Source organism: Staurois parvus, unplaced genomic scaffold (genome assembly GCF_062004578.1).
Source record: "Staurois parvus isolate SC_StPar_1 unplaced genomic scaffold, SC_StPar_1.0 ptg000445l, whole genome shotgun sequence".
NCBI classification, from domain to species: domain Eukaryota; kingdom Metazoa; phylum Chordata; class Amphibia; order Anura; family Ranidae; genus Staurois; species Staurois parvus.
The window spans coordinates 7901061-7916713 of record NW_028318241.1 but is presented as its reverse complement, the minus strand read 5'-3'; the positions used below and the strand labels follow the sequence as shown (position 1 = coordinate 7916713).

Sequence of the window (15653 nt, the reverse complement as noted above, 5' to 3'; positions counted from 1 at the left end):
GCGAGTCGTCATTTGAGTTCTAGGATTGATTTTTGCCTCTCTTCGCAGGAATTTTCGGCCGAATCCTTTTCTGTACAGCGGGCACCGTTTACGGACCATGGCCGGATCGAATGTGTCGTGAGTATGGTGTCGGAGGAGGTGCATGGGAAAGGTGTATGGAAGATGAATGTTGAATTGCTTGAGGATTTGAATGTTAGGGAAGAGTTTTGTACGGTTTTTGGTAAATGGGTTAAAAAGAGATTGGAGTTTGAGAGTGTAGTTGCTTGGTGGGAGTGGGTGAAGGAGGGTGTGAAACGGTTTTTCGTGAGGAAAGGATGTGAGAGAGTGAAAAGAGAGCGTGAGGAGTATGATTGGTGGCAGAGAAGGTTGAGTTATTTGGATGAGGTAAGTGGATGGGGAGAGAATGTGGTGAATGAGATGGCTGAAGCTAGGGTGAAGGTGAATAGGTTTATGGAATTGAAAGGGAAGAGAATGTTGGCACAGGCAAAAGCTGTTGTGAGAGAGAAGGATGAAAGATGTACGCGGTTCTTTTTTCGAAAGGTGTATGGAAGTAAGAATGAGGTGGCGAGTGTGTTGGGGGAGGATGGAAGGGTGGTGAGGGGGAATGTGCAGGTGATGGGTGAAGTGAGAAAGTTTTATCAGAATTTGTTTGCTGTGAGTAAGAGAGATATGAATGTTGAGAGGGAGGTGTTGGGGGAGATTGAGGAGCGGTTGGGGGTTGAGGAGAAAATGGTTTTGAATGAGGAAGTGGGTTTTGATGAGATAGAGAGAAGTATGAAAGGTATGAAGAAAGGGAAAATTCCCGGTTTGGATGGTCTACCTGTTGAGTTTTATAGTACGTTTTGGGATATGATTGGGAAGTGGGTGCATGAGGTATGTGTGACGGTGTTGAGAGATGGTGTGTTGTCTAAAAGTATGGCAGAGAGTGTGATAGTGTTGCTCTTTAAAAAAGGTAATAAACAGGACTTGAAGAATTGGAGACCTATCTCTTTATTAAATGTGGATTATAAAATAATCGCTAAAGTACTTGCTAATAGGCTGCGTGGGGTGATAGATGGAATGCTTGGAGAAGAACAGATGTGTGCGGTACCGGGGCGAACGATTGCGGAAGGGTTGGTATGTTTGAGGGATGTGTTGTGGGACTGTAAGGAGAGGAAGGGTGTTGCGGCTGTTTTGAACATAGATTTTGAAAAGGCGTATGATAGAGTGGCGCATGGTTTTATGTTTGCGGTATTGGAGAAAATGGGGGTGCCTAGGAAGATGATTGAGTGGGTGAGATGTTTGTATGGGGGTATCACTAGTAGAGTGCAAGTAAATGGATGGGTGACGGATGGTGTGGAAGTGAAGGCAGGAGTAAGGCAGGGGTGTCCTTTGTCCCCCGTGCTGTTTGTGTGTGCAATTGAACCCTTAGTGAGGATGTTTGTGAGGGATAAAGGTTTGAGTGGATTAGTGGTGCCCGGGAGTGGGGGTAGAATGTTGAAGGTGATTGGGTATATGGATGATATAACGGTGATTTGTAAGAATGTGGAGAGTTTGAGGAGGGCGAAATTGTTAGTGGAGATTTTTTGTATGGCTAGTGGATTTAGAATGAATTTGGATAAGAGTGAATGTAAGTTTTTTGGTGATTGGGGTGTGATTGGCAGACATGATTGGAAGGTGTGTAAGGGAAGTGTGAGGGTGTTGGGAGTGAAGTTTGAATGTGACCTGTTTGGTAGAGAGAGTTGGGAGGATGTGATAGGGAAAATACAGCAAAAAATAACCTTTTGGTCGTTGCGGACTTTGTCTTTTGAAGGAAAGGTCCTTATTGTTAAAGCGGTACTGATGCCAATTTTGTGGTTTTTATACCAGGTTTTTCCTGCACAGGATAAGGTGCTGAGGCGGATTGTTAGACTGTTCTTCCAATTCTTCTGGTCCTCAAGGGCTGAAAAGTTGAAACGGGAGAAAGTGGTGAAAACGGTGTTGAATGGTGGTAAGGGGATGGTGAGTGTGGAAAGAGTGTTGTTTGTGCGGTATGTGGGCATGTGTGTGAAGTTGAGTAGGAAGGAAAGTTTGGCGGGGTGTATGTTGAAGTATGTGGGTGGGAATGTGTTGAGAAGATATGGGTGGTGTGAGGTTGACCTGAGGAGGCCTATGAGTTTTAGGTCTCCTTGGTTCTATGTACGTATTGAAAGAGGAATGGGAAAGTTTGGGTTACAGGGTGTGGAGAGTGATTTGTGGTTGGAATGTAAGAAGGTTTTGATGTGGTTAAGTGCGAAGGAGGAACCTGAGTGGATTGGCGGATTGACTGCGGTAGAGAGTGAGAGTGTGTGGAGGATGGTGGGGATGAAGGATTTGGATAAGAGGCAGAAGGATGTGTCGTGGATGGGGGTGCATGGCTGTTTGCCTGTGCGGGCGTTTCAGAGGAGGAGAGGTATGGTAGATAGTGAGAGGTGTCCGAGGGAGGGGTGTGTGGGTGTTGAGAGTGTGTATCATTTATTTTGGGAGTGTAAGTATGCGAAGGCTGTATGGAAGGGTTTGAGTAAGTTGATTGAAGGTTTGACTGGACTGAGAGGGATAACGTATGAGATGGTATTGTACGGTATAGGATGTTTGGGGAAAAAAGAAGCGAGAGTATTGTGGTTGTTGATTGGTTGTGTGAAGGAGAGTCTGTGGGATGTGAGGAATTTGGTTGTATATAAGAGGGAATGTGTGAGTGTAAGGGAGTGTACGGCCATGGTCCGCGGACGGCTGTATACATATGGTTACTGTGATATAATAAAAATGGGTGCTGAGGATGCGGAGAAGATTTGGCATTTTGGGTCTTGGAAGAGATGGGTGGTCATATGAGTCCTTTTTCATGATTATGGAGTAAATTTATGTTGATGTTTTTGTTTTTTGTTGTTTTTTTTAGAAATGGTGACTCTCCTTTGCGCTCGAGTGCTATGGGTTGTTAGTTTTCTTGCCCAGGTGTTTGAGCGCGAGGGAATGGCGACTCTTAGTTAGTTTGTTTTTTTTAACAAAAAAAAAAAAAAAAAAAAAAAAAAAAAAAAAAAAAAAAAAAAAAAAAGAGAAAAGAGGTTTTTTTGTTTATATGTATGATGATACTAACATGTGTTCCTTTGCCTTCCTTAGGCAGCGTGTGGATGGTGGAGGGGGGGTCTTGTGGATATTAGGTTTAGTGCTAGGTGTGTTTATTGTATAGTGTGTAGGATGGCAATTTAGTGTTTCTACATTTGCAAAGAGAAACAGCCTGGAGACACTTGGAAAAAGGAATGATACAGAAAATTCCGGATGACAATGGATTCACGGAACATTTTATTTATATTTCCTGGAATTGCGGAATCCTGTTTTATTTTGAAGTGTTCCTCGCTATATGCAATATGTTTATGTTTTGAATGTCGGGGAAGCCCCGTTTTTTGTTGGCTTTTTGTAAAGTGTCCTTTGGAAATTTTCTTTTCATGTTATATGTATTGATGGCTGATTTTTATGATATTTTAAATAAAAGAATTAAAAAAAAAAAAAATCGCTAGTTCTGCTCTTTGGAGTGTGGGCTGGTTGCTGAGTTTTCCTGTGATCTTCAGTTCTGCTGATAGTGAAAGGTGAAGCTCTGCTATGGCGGCGGCCAGAAACGTGAAAATTCCGGCTTATGCGCGGGTTAATAATTCTGTCAGAATGGAGTTTGAAACAGAGAAGAGACAAGAAAAAGGCTTGGAGTACATTGTCAAAGATTTGCTCTTTGGTTTGTTCCAGTTGACGCCGGACAAGATTCTTGCTCTACAGGATTACCACATCAGAGGAGTTTATGATATCACTTTTGTAAATAAGAGGACCTGCTCGGAGTTTGTCAGGAAACTGCAGGAGTATCAAAACCACCAGTTATTGGACTGTGTAAAAGTCACCCCACATTATGAGGAAGAGGATTTGCGATCGCTTGTGGTGAAAATGTACAACCCAAATATACCTCAGGAGGACATTACCAGCTGGCTGTCCATATTTTGCGAGAAGGTAAAATTTTTACACAAAATTACCAACCAGTTTGGGTTATGGACTGGGAAAAGGAAATACCTTGTTTCGTTTAAAAAAGGCATTTTTCCTCCAGCACGCTTTAGCATTGGAAAATATAACGGGGACTTATTTTTTGATGGAATGGCCAGTTTTTGCCGCATATGCCATGTGTATGGCCATTCAACTGAGTTATGCAAGGAGAGTCACAGGTGCAGGAATTGTGACTCCTTTGAGCATGAGACTGTGATATGTCCCAAAGAAAAGCGTTGTAATTTTTGTCTTCGTCCGGGCCATGTCTATTCAAACTGCCCGCACCGCAACAACCCTGACAAATCGGGAAAAGCAGCTGATTCTCAGGGGGAGCCATCTGCTAAAATTGAGGAAAGTGCTGGTCCAGCACCCACTGCTGGCGATTTGGGGAATGTTACATGTGATCTGACTTCTGGCACTATTAAAGCAAGAGAACCTGCCAAAACAGAAAGTTCAGCTCCACACCCCGACCCAATGCAAGAGGAGGTAGCGGCTGTTTTGGAGGAGATGGAGGCTACAACATCGGAGGGAGCACGGGAAGAGGAGCAGTGTTCAAATGTGATTGTAAAGCTACATGGAAGATCCAGAGAAGGAGAGCAGTTACTGGAAAAGAGTGAGTCTACTGTTGGTGATCATCCGGATCATGCTGCAGAATCAAAGGCCAAGAAACCACGGATGGGCTCAGCGAGTGTTGTTGGAGTACAAACAAAGGCTGAAGGGAGGTCATGGGCGGAGGTTGTAAAGTTCCCTGCCGGCAATGATTTAGAGAATATGGAGTCCAGTCTTTCTCCAGTGGATAATATGCCGAGCGATCTATTATTTGGAAATGAGACTGTTACTAGCCCAGTCGGTCTGGCATCTCCTGGGCAGAATTTCTTGAGCATTGACCTGGTCCACCAACTGACTGAGGTGATGGGAATGGATCCCTCTGAGAACAGTATGGATTTGCAGTAAGTCCCCTTTAAGAACTTTTTCTTTATTTCACCATGGCTGTTTTGAACGGTTTATCCTTTAATGTGCACTGCATAAAGAGCCAGCTAAGAAGAAGGACTGTGTTTAACTTTTTGGCGGCCTTTAATGTAAGTGTGTTTTTCCTGCAAGAATGTGCTATACCACACAGGAGCAATTATGAAACCTTTGCAAAGGACTGGACTCATGGCCCTTCTGTGTGGTCAGGCTGCAATGTGAATAGGAATGCAGGAGTTGCTATTCTTTTTAAAGGGCCAGCCAAGATTCAGCATGTCCAAGAAATTGTGCCAGGGAGAGTTTTGTTTGTTACTGCTATTATTGATGGGATCAAGTGGAATCTTTTAAATGTGTATGCATCGCCACACCCAAAAGATCGTATTGAGATGTTTGAAACTTTGAATGTCCTTATGGCAAATACTAAACCAATGATTGTAGCAGGTGATTTTAACTGTGCTTTAAATCCCACAGACAGATACGGCTCAGGTGGTAGGATTACTGATAGATCAGCCAACCTTCTAAAAACCATTCTAACAGATTTAAAGTTTAAAGATGTCTTTACGACCCTCAATAAAAACACATCTTTAACTGAGAGGGTTACATGGAAAGGTAAAGATGCTGGGTCAAGAATTGATTATATTTTCGCTGCTAAGTATTTATTGCCATTGTCCTGCACACACAAAGAAAATGTGATTTCAGACCACAAGGTGGTGATTTTCAAAGTTTCAAGCCCAGCTGAGCAAAAAGTGGGAAGGGGCTTTTGGAAGCTGAATAGCTCCTTGCTAGAAGGTGAGAAAGTGTATGAAGATTTCAGGAAGGTTTTTAAGGAATGGCAGACAGAAAGGTTGCACACTTTGGATATTCTGACATGGTGGGATATAGTAAAAGAGAGAATTAAACGTTTTTTCATAAAATTAGGGGTTCAAAGAGCTAAAGCAAAAAGGGATTTTTTTGATCATTTAAATACACAGCTACAAACTCTGTATAAACTTAAAGCAATTGGTTGCGATGTAGCTGATTACATAGCTGCAGCTAAAGAGAAGATTAAAAAAGATCTGGAGGAGAAAGCAAAGGAGGTCATTTTTAAAAGTCGTGTACAGCATGTAGAGGAGAATGAAAAATGTACTAGATACTTCTTTAGGAAAATCCACATGTCAAAGGAAATAATAACAGAAATAGAAGGGGAGAAATCCAGGAGTGGCATCATGGGAAAAGTTTTTGCCTTCTATCAATCCCTGTATGACACTAAAAATATTGATGCTGATTTCATGAATGACACACTCAAGGATATAACTATGGTTTTGAACCAAGATGATGCAGAGGCCCTAACTGAGAGTTTAACTGAAGATGAGCTTTTAAGAACTATCCAAAGTTTTCAAAAAGGGAAAGTACCTGGCTTGGATGGGTTACCTATTGAATTTTACCTGAGGTTTTGGGATATTTTGAAAAGTGATTTGTTACACCTCTTTAGTAAATGTTTTCTGTGCATGGAGCTGCCCCGTTCTTGGAGGAGAGGAATCATTACTCTGCTTCCAAAGGAGGGAGATAAAGCCCAATTAAAGAACTGGAGGCCTATAACACTCCTAAACCTGGATTATAAAATCTTTTCCAAAGTCTTAGCAAACAGGCTGAAAAGAGTGATAGACAGAGTGATCCATAGTAACCAGGTGTGCGGTATCCCGGGGCGTAGAATTCACCACATTACCAACCTTATTAGGGATTCTATTTGGTACACTGAAGACCGTAAGCAACGCCTGGCAATTCTGTCTTTAGATTTTGAAAAAGCGTTTGACCGCATATCACATGAGTATTTATTTAATGTTCTGCGCAAAATGGGTATTCCAGCTGGCTTCCTGTCCTCTTTAAAGTCATTATACAACAAATGTACCAGTCAGGTTCTAGTCAATGGTTTCATGACAGATGGGTTTAGCTTGAAGTGTGGTGTCAAGCAGGGATGCCCTTTATCACCATTACTATTTGTCTGTGCCATTGAGCCACTTTTATGCTCCATCAGGAAAGATAAGGTGATCAGAGGAGTCCATGTGCCAGGTAGTGGAGGGCTGCAGGTAAAAGTAACTGGATACATGGATGATATTGCAATATTGTGCACTGACCCCGCATCTGTTAAAAGAGCAATTAGAAGAACAGAATATTTTTGTGGCGCTTCGGGATTTAAATTAAATGTAAATAAAAGCAGTATGATGGAAGTGGGGAATTGGGAGCCCTCTTTAGATTGCCAACTTCAAAAGAAGGAATCGATCAAAATCTTGGGCACTATTTTTACTTCTAAGAATGATGGAGAAGAGTCCTGGAATGTGGTCACGGAAAGGATAAACAGGAAGGTTATAGGCTGGACAATGCGACAGTTGACTATTGAAGGGAAGATTTTATTGATTAAAATGGTTCTGTTGCCTATTTTACTGTACATAGCTCTCACGTTCCCTCCAACAGATTTGCATTTGACTCAAGTTGTCCGAACGTGTTTTTTATTTGTCTGGGGCTCAAAGATGGAGAGGTTAAAAAGAATATACATGATGAAACCCCCAGAGAAAGGTGGGAAAGGTATGCCGAATATAAAGCGCTTTTTGCAAACAAAATACTTGGTTCTATGTCTTCAAGCCTACAATACGGATGCTTTTTGGTCTTTTTTTCTAAAGTACGCAGTAGGGTTTACGTTTAAGAAGCATGGTTGGTACGACTTATCGCTGAAGAGCCCATTCTGCTTTCACCCTCCATGGTTTTATAGCCTTTTGTCAACCATCATCTCTGACTTCAACTTGCAAGGTAAAACACTGGGAGATCTCTCTAACAAGTTAAAGCTGAAACTGTATTTTAGTGCTGCAGAGACCTTGGTCCCTATCACTCAAATCCCAGAATATGAGGCCAAATCTATTTGGTCAAAAGTTAGCTCTAAACAGCTCTTTAATAGCCAAAAGGATTTAGCATGGGCCTGTGTTCATGAGTGTCTGCCTACCAGAGTTTTTCAGCACAAAAGACGTGTGGTACCATTAGCTGAGTGCCCAAGGTCCTCCTGTGGATCCAATGAGACAGTAAAGCACCTTCTGTGGGATTGCTTTTATGCCAAAGAGCTCTGGAGGGTGGTAAAACCGCTTCTAGAACGGGTGTCGGGAATTAAGGATGTAGATTATGAGTTGGTTCTTTATGGAAAGGTGGAAACAATACCAAGGGATAAATTTGTAATCCTATGGAAAATGATTAATTCATTCAAAGAAGCTTTGTGGAAAGTAAATTTTTTCCAATCATTGTCCCCAAAGAGACTCATTCCCTTTTATGGGGGTTGTTTACATTAAAAGATACTTTTCTCCTAATGAGTCACCAAGGGCGAGACTCCGGATGAAGGCGCCATCTTAATTATCATCATTGTTCTGTCAACCTATATCTGATTGTTTACTTAAGAGAGTAAGGAATTTAAAGGGCAAGAAACAGACAGTAGCAAGGCTATAAAATTGTCATTTTACTGATCATCTAATAAAACGTGGACTGTCTATCACAATCCACTACACCGCCTCCTATGCAAATACAGGCGCTGACGCAGTTTACACTGGGACTATTTCGCAACTCCTTTGCGTCTCTCCAGACATTGTGGGGGAGAAGAAGAGAAGAAAAAAAAAAAAAAAAAAAAAACTACAACACTCCTGCTCCACTCTTTACACAGATGTGCATTGCTCTGTGGCCTAGCTCTGACAGATACCCAGAAAGCTCCCCTAACGTGGACAAAGCGTGGCCCCAACCGGGGAGCACTAGCCGGTCCCTTCCAACTCATACTTACCTGGCAGGGGAGATACCATGATCACGAAGGTGGTTCTCCCAGGGCGAGGCTCAACCATTGCACTCCGGCTGTGCTGACCCCTGCGATTTCCCCAAATGCGGGAAACTCGACTGCATAATTTGTGGTAGTGGGGGACTGCGTTCGCGCTCTCCCCTGATTCTTTCTGGTCAATGATAGTTCAGCTAAAAGCTTTGTCTGACGACACACCGGGTGGGCTGCTCTTTCAACTCCTGCTCCCTTCTCTCTAGCCTCTTTGCACCTGCATTGCATCCCTTGCCAAATGGCTTCTTCCGTGCATGACTTCACTCCCCATTTCTGCTACAGGACAATCGCCAACTCTGTAGGAACAGCCCCCTCCCGCTGCGCCATATTCCTATGCTTCCTTTCGTGGCAGGAAGCTTGCGCTGCTGCTGGATGCTTAAGGGCCGCCTCCTATGCAAATACATGTGCTGACGCAGTTTACACTGGGACTATTTCGCAACTCCTTTGCGTCTCTCCAGACATTGGGGGGGAGAAGAAGAGAAGAAAAAAAAAAAAAACTACAACACTCCTGCTCCACTCTTTACACAGATGTGCATTGCTCTGTGGCCTAGCTCTGACAGATACCCAGAAAGCTCCCATAACGTGGACAAAGCGTGGCCCCAACCGGGGAGCACTAGCCGGTCCCTTCCAACTCATACTTACCTGGCAGGGGAGATACCATGATCACGAAGGTGGTTCTCCCAGGGCGAGGCTCAACCATTGCACTCCGGCTGTGCTGACCCCTGAGATTTCCCCAAATGCGGGAAACTCGACTGCATAATTTGTGGTAGTGGGGGACTGCGTTCGCGCTCTCCCCTGATTCTTTCTGGTCAATGATAGTTCAGCTAAAAGCTTTGTCTGACGACACACCGGGTGGGCTGCTCTTTCAGCTCCTGCTCCCTTCTCTCTAGTCTCTTTGCACCTGCATTGCATCCCTTGCCAAATGGCTTCTTCCGTGCATGACTTCACTCCCCATTTCTGCTACAGGACAATCGCCAACTCTGTAGGAACAGCCCCCTCCCGCTGCGCCATATTCCTATGCTTCCTTTCGTGGCAGGAAGCTTGCGCTGCTGCTGGATGCTTAAGGGCCGCCTCCTATGCAAATACAGGCGCTGACGCAGTTTACACTGGGACTATTTCGCAACTCCTTTGCGTCTCTCCAGACATTGGGGGGGAGAAGAAGAGAAGAAAAAAAAAAAAACTACAACACTCCTGCTCCACTCTTTACACAGATGTGCATTGCTCTGTGGCCTAGCTCTGACAGATACCCAGAAAGCTCCCATAACGTGGACAAAGCGTGGCCCCAACCGGGGAGCACTAGCCGGTCCCTTCCAACTCATACTTACCTGGCAGGGGAGATACCATGATCACGAAGGTGGTTCTCCCAGGGCGAGGCTCAACCATTGCACTCCGGCTGTGCTGACCCCTGCGATTTCCCCAAATGCGGGAAACTCGACTGCATAATTTGTGGTAGTGGGGGACTGCGTTCGCGCTCTCCCCTGATTCTTTCTGGTCAATGATAGTTCAGCTAAAAGCTTTGTCTGACGACACACCGGGTGGGCTGCTCTTTCAGCTCCTGCTCCCTTCTCTCTAGCCTCTTTGCACCTGCATTGCATCCCTTGCCAAATGGCTTCTTCCGTGCATGACTTCACTCCCCATTTCTGCTACAGGACAATCGCCAACTCTGTAGGAACAGCCCCCTCCCGCTGCGCCATATTCCTATGCTTCCTTTCGTGGCAGGAAGCTTGCGCTGCTGCTGGATGCTTAAGGGCCGCCTCCTATGCAAATACATGCGCTGACGCAGTTTACACTGGGACTATTTCGCAACTCCTTTGCGTCTCTCCAGACATTGGGGGGGAGAAGAAGAGAAGAAAAAAAAAAAAAACTACAACACTCCTGCTCCACTCTTTACACAGATGTGCATTGCTCTGTGGCCTAGCTCTGACAGATACCCAGAAAGCTCCCATAACGTGGACAAAGCGTGGCCCCAACCGGGGAGCACTAGCCGGTCCCTTCCAACTCATACTTACCTGGCAGGGGAGATACCATGATCACGAAGGTGGTTCTCCCAGGGCGAGGCTCAACCATTGCACTCCGGCTGTGCTGACCCCTGAGATTTCCCCAAATGCGGGAAACTCGACTGCATAATTTGTGGTAGTGGGGGACTGCGTTCGCGCTCTCCCCTGATTCTTTCTGGTCAATGATAGTTCAGCTAAAAGCTTTGTCTGACGACACACCGGGTGGGCTGCTCTTTCAGCTCCTGCTCCCTTCTCTCTAGTCTCTTTGCACCTGCATTGCATCCCTTGCCAAATGGCTTCTTCCGTGCATGACTTCACTCCCCATTTCTGCTACAGGACAATCGCCAACTCTGTAGGAACAGCCCCCTCCCGCTGCGCCATATTCCTATGCTTCCTTTCGTGGCAGGAAGCTTGCGCTGCTGCTGGATGCTTAAGGGCCGCCTCCTATGCAAATACAGGCGCTGACGCAGTTTACACTGGGACTATTTCGCAACTCCTTTGCGTCTCTCCAGACATTGGGGGGGAGAAGAAGAGAAGAAAAAAAAAAAAACTACAACACTCCTGCTCCACTCTTTACACAGATGTGCATTGCTCTGTGGCCTAGCTCTGACAGATACCCAGAAAGCTCCCATAACGTGGACAAAGCGTGGCCCCAACCGGGGAGCACTAGCCGGTCCCTTCCAACTCATACTTACCTGGCAGGGGAGATACCATGATCACGAAGGTGGTTCTCCCAGGGCGAGGCTCAACCATTGCACTCCGGCTGTGCTGACCCCTGCGATTTCCCCAAATGCGGGAAACTCGACTGCATAATTTGTGGTAGTGGGGGACTGCGTTCGCGCTCTCCCCTGATTCTTTCTGGTCAATGATAGTTCAGCTAAAAGCTTTGTCTGACGACACACCGGGTGGGCTGCTCTTTCAGCTCCTGCTCCCTTCTCTCTAGCCTCTTTGCACCTGCATTGCATCCCTTGCCAAATGGCTTCTTCCGTGCATGACTTCACTCCCCATTTCTGCTACAGGACAATCGCCAACTCTGTAGGAACAGCCCCCTCCCGCTGCGCCATATTCCTATGCTTCCTTTCGTGGCAGGAAGCTTGCGCTGCTGCTGGATGCTTAAGGGCCGCCTCCTATGCAAATACATGCGCTGACGCAGTTTACACTGGGACTATTTCGCAACTCCTTTGCGTCTCTCCAGACATTGGGGGGGAGAAGAAGAGAAGAAAAAAAAAAAAAACTACAACACTCCTGCTCCACTCTTTACACAGATGTGCATTGCTCTGTGGCCTAGCTCTGACAGATACCCAGAAAGCTCCCATAACGTGGACAAAGCGTGGCCCCAACCGGGGAGCACTAGCCGGTCCCTTCCAACTCATACTTACCTGGCGGGAGAAACCATGATCACGAAGGTGGTTCTCCCAGGGCGTGACATCTCCTGAGTGTGGTGCTCCTAACAGCCAGTGAGTAGGCAGCCGGGGAGCCCCCTTTGTTGGGGTGCTCTTCGGGTGGAAGTTGGAGGCGAGGCACTTTGGTGCCATCAACATGGCGAATCGTGGGATGCGCGATTCTTTGCGGTTCTTGGTGAAGCCGGGCTTGAAGATGGAAGTGGACCTAAGAGCAGTGGTTGTGGATCTTTTGGTGGACGCTTTGGACATTAGGGTAAGAGACATAGTATGTTTGCAGGACTTTCCCCAGCAGGGGATATATGATGTGACCTTTACCTGTCCGGATGTCTGCTGGAATGTTTATGAGAAAGCTAAGAGGATGGAGGAGGAAATTGTGCGGAAATTTGATGTTATCCCCCTGTTTATGCAAGAGGAGAAGGTCATTATTGTACATCTTTATAATCCGTTTGCGGACGTGAATTTGGTTAGAGCTTTTTTGAAAACCTACTGTGAAGAGCTGAAAGGGGGGGATAAAGTTCGGAATAAGTTCGGTATATGGTCTGGAAAGTACAGATTTATTGGGCGTTTTTTTCATGATGAGGGGTGTGTGGGGGGTGTGCGGAGACCCCCTGCAGTGTTTAATGTTGGTGGTGAGCGGGGGTTCCTGTTTTATGCAGGTCAGCCCAGTTATTGCAGAAAATGCTATGTATATGGCCATACAAGCCAGGAATGTGAACAGATCCCTAAATGTCATTTTTGTGGCCATGAGGGTCATCCTTCCAGAGAGTGCAGAGAGAGGAAAGTTTGCGATATCTGCAGGAAGGCAGGACATCTTGCCCGGCAGTGTGATGAATACTTCGAGGCAAGACGGAGGAGTGGCTTGGAGGAGAGACTTGTGCAGCGGTTGGGGTCCGGTGGATTGTACAAGGAGCAGCGGAAGCCGAGAAGGGCGCGACAGGAGGAGGGGGAGAGTGAGAGCCCCGCGGCTGCGGACTCTGCTGTCCTCATCCTGGAGCGCCCGGCTGATGATGTTGTCCCTGCAGACCGGCCGGTAGCGGCGGAGGGGATACGTGTCGCTGATGACGCTGCCGGTGTTCTGGCGGGCGCTGTCAGTGTTCACCCCGGTGAAGCTGCTGCGGTGGTGGGAACGGGTGTCGGATGCCACGCGGAGGAGAGTGGGCTGACAGGTGGACTGCAATGTGGAGGAAGCGGTGACTCACTGCCCTGTCGGAAGGAAGAACACGCTGGTGAACAGCCAGAGGAGAGGGTGCTTGCTGGACTGAGTAATCCAAATAGATTTGCGGCTCTGATAGGGGATTTATCGGACAGTGATGAGGACGATGATATGGTGGAGGTGGAAAGTGATGGTAGTTTGGAGTGTGGGCAGCGTTTGATTGTCGCCTCTGGGGAAGGGGCGGGACCATCTTCATCCGCATCCAAACGAGCGAGGGTGGATGATTCGGGTGGGGGTGGTCTGGGTGCTTTGCTTGGCAGCCTTGATGGGGATTCTGATGTAGAGTCCGCCAATCCTCCTTTGGTTAGGAGAAGACAGCATGGTGGTATAGAGAGTGTAAGTGGAAAGGTGGAGTCAATGGAACACCTGTAAATAGCTTTATTATGGCTGATATGAGAATGATACATCCTTTTTTCATTATGCTGTTTGTTGTATCTTCTGTGAATGTACGGAGCATTTGTTCTGGGTGGCGGCGGGCGGTGGTGTTTGAGCACTTGGAAAAAGTGACTGCAGATGTGATATGTGTTCAGGAGTGTGGAGTGGAGAGAGCCCCTGAGGGGGAGTGGGTGCGGGGGCATTCCTTATGGTCACCAGCATGTGCATCTAGGAGTGAGGGGGTGGGGATCTTGATCAAAAATAAGGATGTACTGTGCATATCGCATGAGATTGTGATCCCTGGGAGAATGCAGGTGGTGGTATTGGATGTGTATGGGAAGGAGGTGCGTTTAATAAATTGTTATGCTCCGGCTGAAAGAAAGGAGAGGGTGGTATTCCTTGAGACCTTGAAGTTGTGGTTACCTGGAAGATTGCCTACGATAGTGGCTGGTGATCTTAATTGTATAAGGAGGAAGGAGGATAGACAAGGTGAAAGGGAGGAGGGAGGGATGGATGGGTCGTCCAAACTCCTGAATGAGGTGGTGGGGGATTTCCGTCTTCAAGATGTTGCTGTGGAAGTGGAGGGTGGGAAGGTGTCTTTCACCTTCAATTCTGACAGAGGGACTGTAAGGTCCAGGATCGATTTTTTCTTTTGTTCCCCTACAATGAAGGTGACCGGTTATAGGGTTGATCCGGTGACTTTCTCTGATCATGTGCTGCTTACGGGGTCATTTGATCTGGAGGTTGGGGTGCGGTTTGGAGGTGGGGTATGGAAACTGAATTGCACTCTATTGGAGGAGGAGGGAGTTGGTGAGCAGTTTGAGGTGTTCTTTGGAGCATTGGTGTGTCGGAAAGCTGAGTTTGCTAATGTGCTGGGTTGGTGGGATTGGGCTAAGGCATGTATTAGGACCTTCTTTCAGAAGAAGGGGAGAGAAGGGGCTAGAAGGAGGAGAGAGGAGGAGGAGAGGATCTTGTCTAAATTGTTGTTCTTGTTCAAATGCAAAAGGTTGGGGCTGGAAGTGGAGGATGAAATAAAGGAGGTGCGGGAAGAGCGGAAGTTGTCCTTGAAGAAGCGGGGGGAAGGTATTGTGTTTAGAGCAAAAGTGCAAGAGATGGAGGGGGGAGAAAGGTGCTCTCGGTTCTTTTTTAGGAAGGCATATGGGCCTAAGAAAGTGTTTACTTCTGTAATGGACGGGGAGGTAGAAGTGCAAGGTGAGAGGATGGAGGAGGTGATCAGAGGTTTCTATGGGGAGTTGTATAAGGGAGGAGGTGGTGCCTCTGTTGAGGAAGTTGAGCAGTATTGTGGGATCTTGGATGGTGGATTGGGTGAGGAGGATGGTGGTATGTTGGTGGATCCTGTGACAGAAAAGGAGGTGGAGGATACCCTTAGGGGAATGAGGAAAAATAAGACACCAGGAGGGGACGGAATTCCCTTGGAATTTTATTTAAGATTTTGGAAGGTATTGAAGGTGCATGTAGTTGAGGTGCTTCAGTGCTGTATGGCAGGGAAGATGTTATCTCGGTCGATGAAGGAAGGGGTGATCACCTTGCTGTTTAAGAAAGGTGACCCCAAGGATATGAAAAACTGGCGGCCGATAACTTTGCTGAATTGTGACTATAAGTTGCTGACCAAATTGCTGGCTGGTAGGATGCGGGAGGTCATCAGCAAGGTGGTGGGGGATGGTCAGGCGTGTGCTGTGCCGGGTAGGAGGGTGACGGATCACCTGATATTTCTGAGAGATTTGATTTACTATGCCCAAAGTACCAACGCCCCATTGGCTGTGGCTAGCTTTGATTTGGAAAAAGCATATGATCAAGTATCGCACCAGTTTCTGTTTATGGTGTTGCAGAAG

The 15653-nt window shown here is 46.4% G+C and overlaps 5 non-coding genes across 5 annotated transcripts; all 5 read left to right on the top strand.

Annotated features, from left to right (window-relative positions):
* Nucleotides 1–8762: 8762 nt before the first annotated feature.
* LOC149453826 (U1 spliceosomal RNA) lies at nt 8763–8926 on the top strand. Its single transcript, XR_016314475.1, has one exon. It is a non-coding gene; the product is annotated as a U1 spliceosomal RNA (small nuclear RNA).
* A 520-nt stretch (nt 8927–9446) lies between these two features.
* On the top strand, nt 9447–9610 carry LOC149453825 (U1 spliceosomal RNA). Its single transcript, XR_016314599.1, has one exon. It is a non-coding gene; the product is annotated as a U1 spliceosomal RNA (small nuclear RNA).
* Nucleotides 9611–10129: 519 nt separating this feature from the next.
* LOC149453824 (U1 spliceosomal RNA) lies at nt 10130–10293 on the top strand. The gene has a single exon (XR_016314474.1). It is a non-coding gene; the product is annotated as a U1 spliceosomal RNA (small nuclear RNA).
* Nucleotides 10294–10813: 520 nt separating this feature from the next.
* On the top strand, nt 10814–10977 carry LOC149453823 (U1 spliceosomal RNA). Its single transcript, XR_016314597.1, has one exon. It is a non-coding gene; the product is annotated as a U1 spliceosomal RNA (small nuclear RNA).
* Nucleotides 10978–11496: 519 nt separating this feature from the next.
* LOC149453822 (U1 spliceosomal RNA) lies at nt 11497–11660 on the top strand. Its single transcript, XR_016314473.1, has one exon. It is a non-coding gene; the product is annotated as a U1 spliceosomal RNA (small nuclear RNA).
* The last annotated feature ends 3993 nt before the right edge of the window (nt 11661–15653 follow it).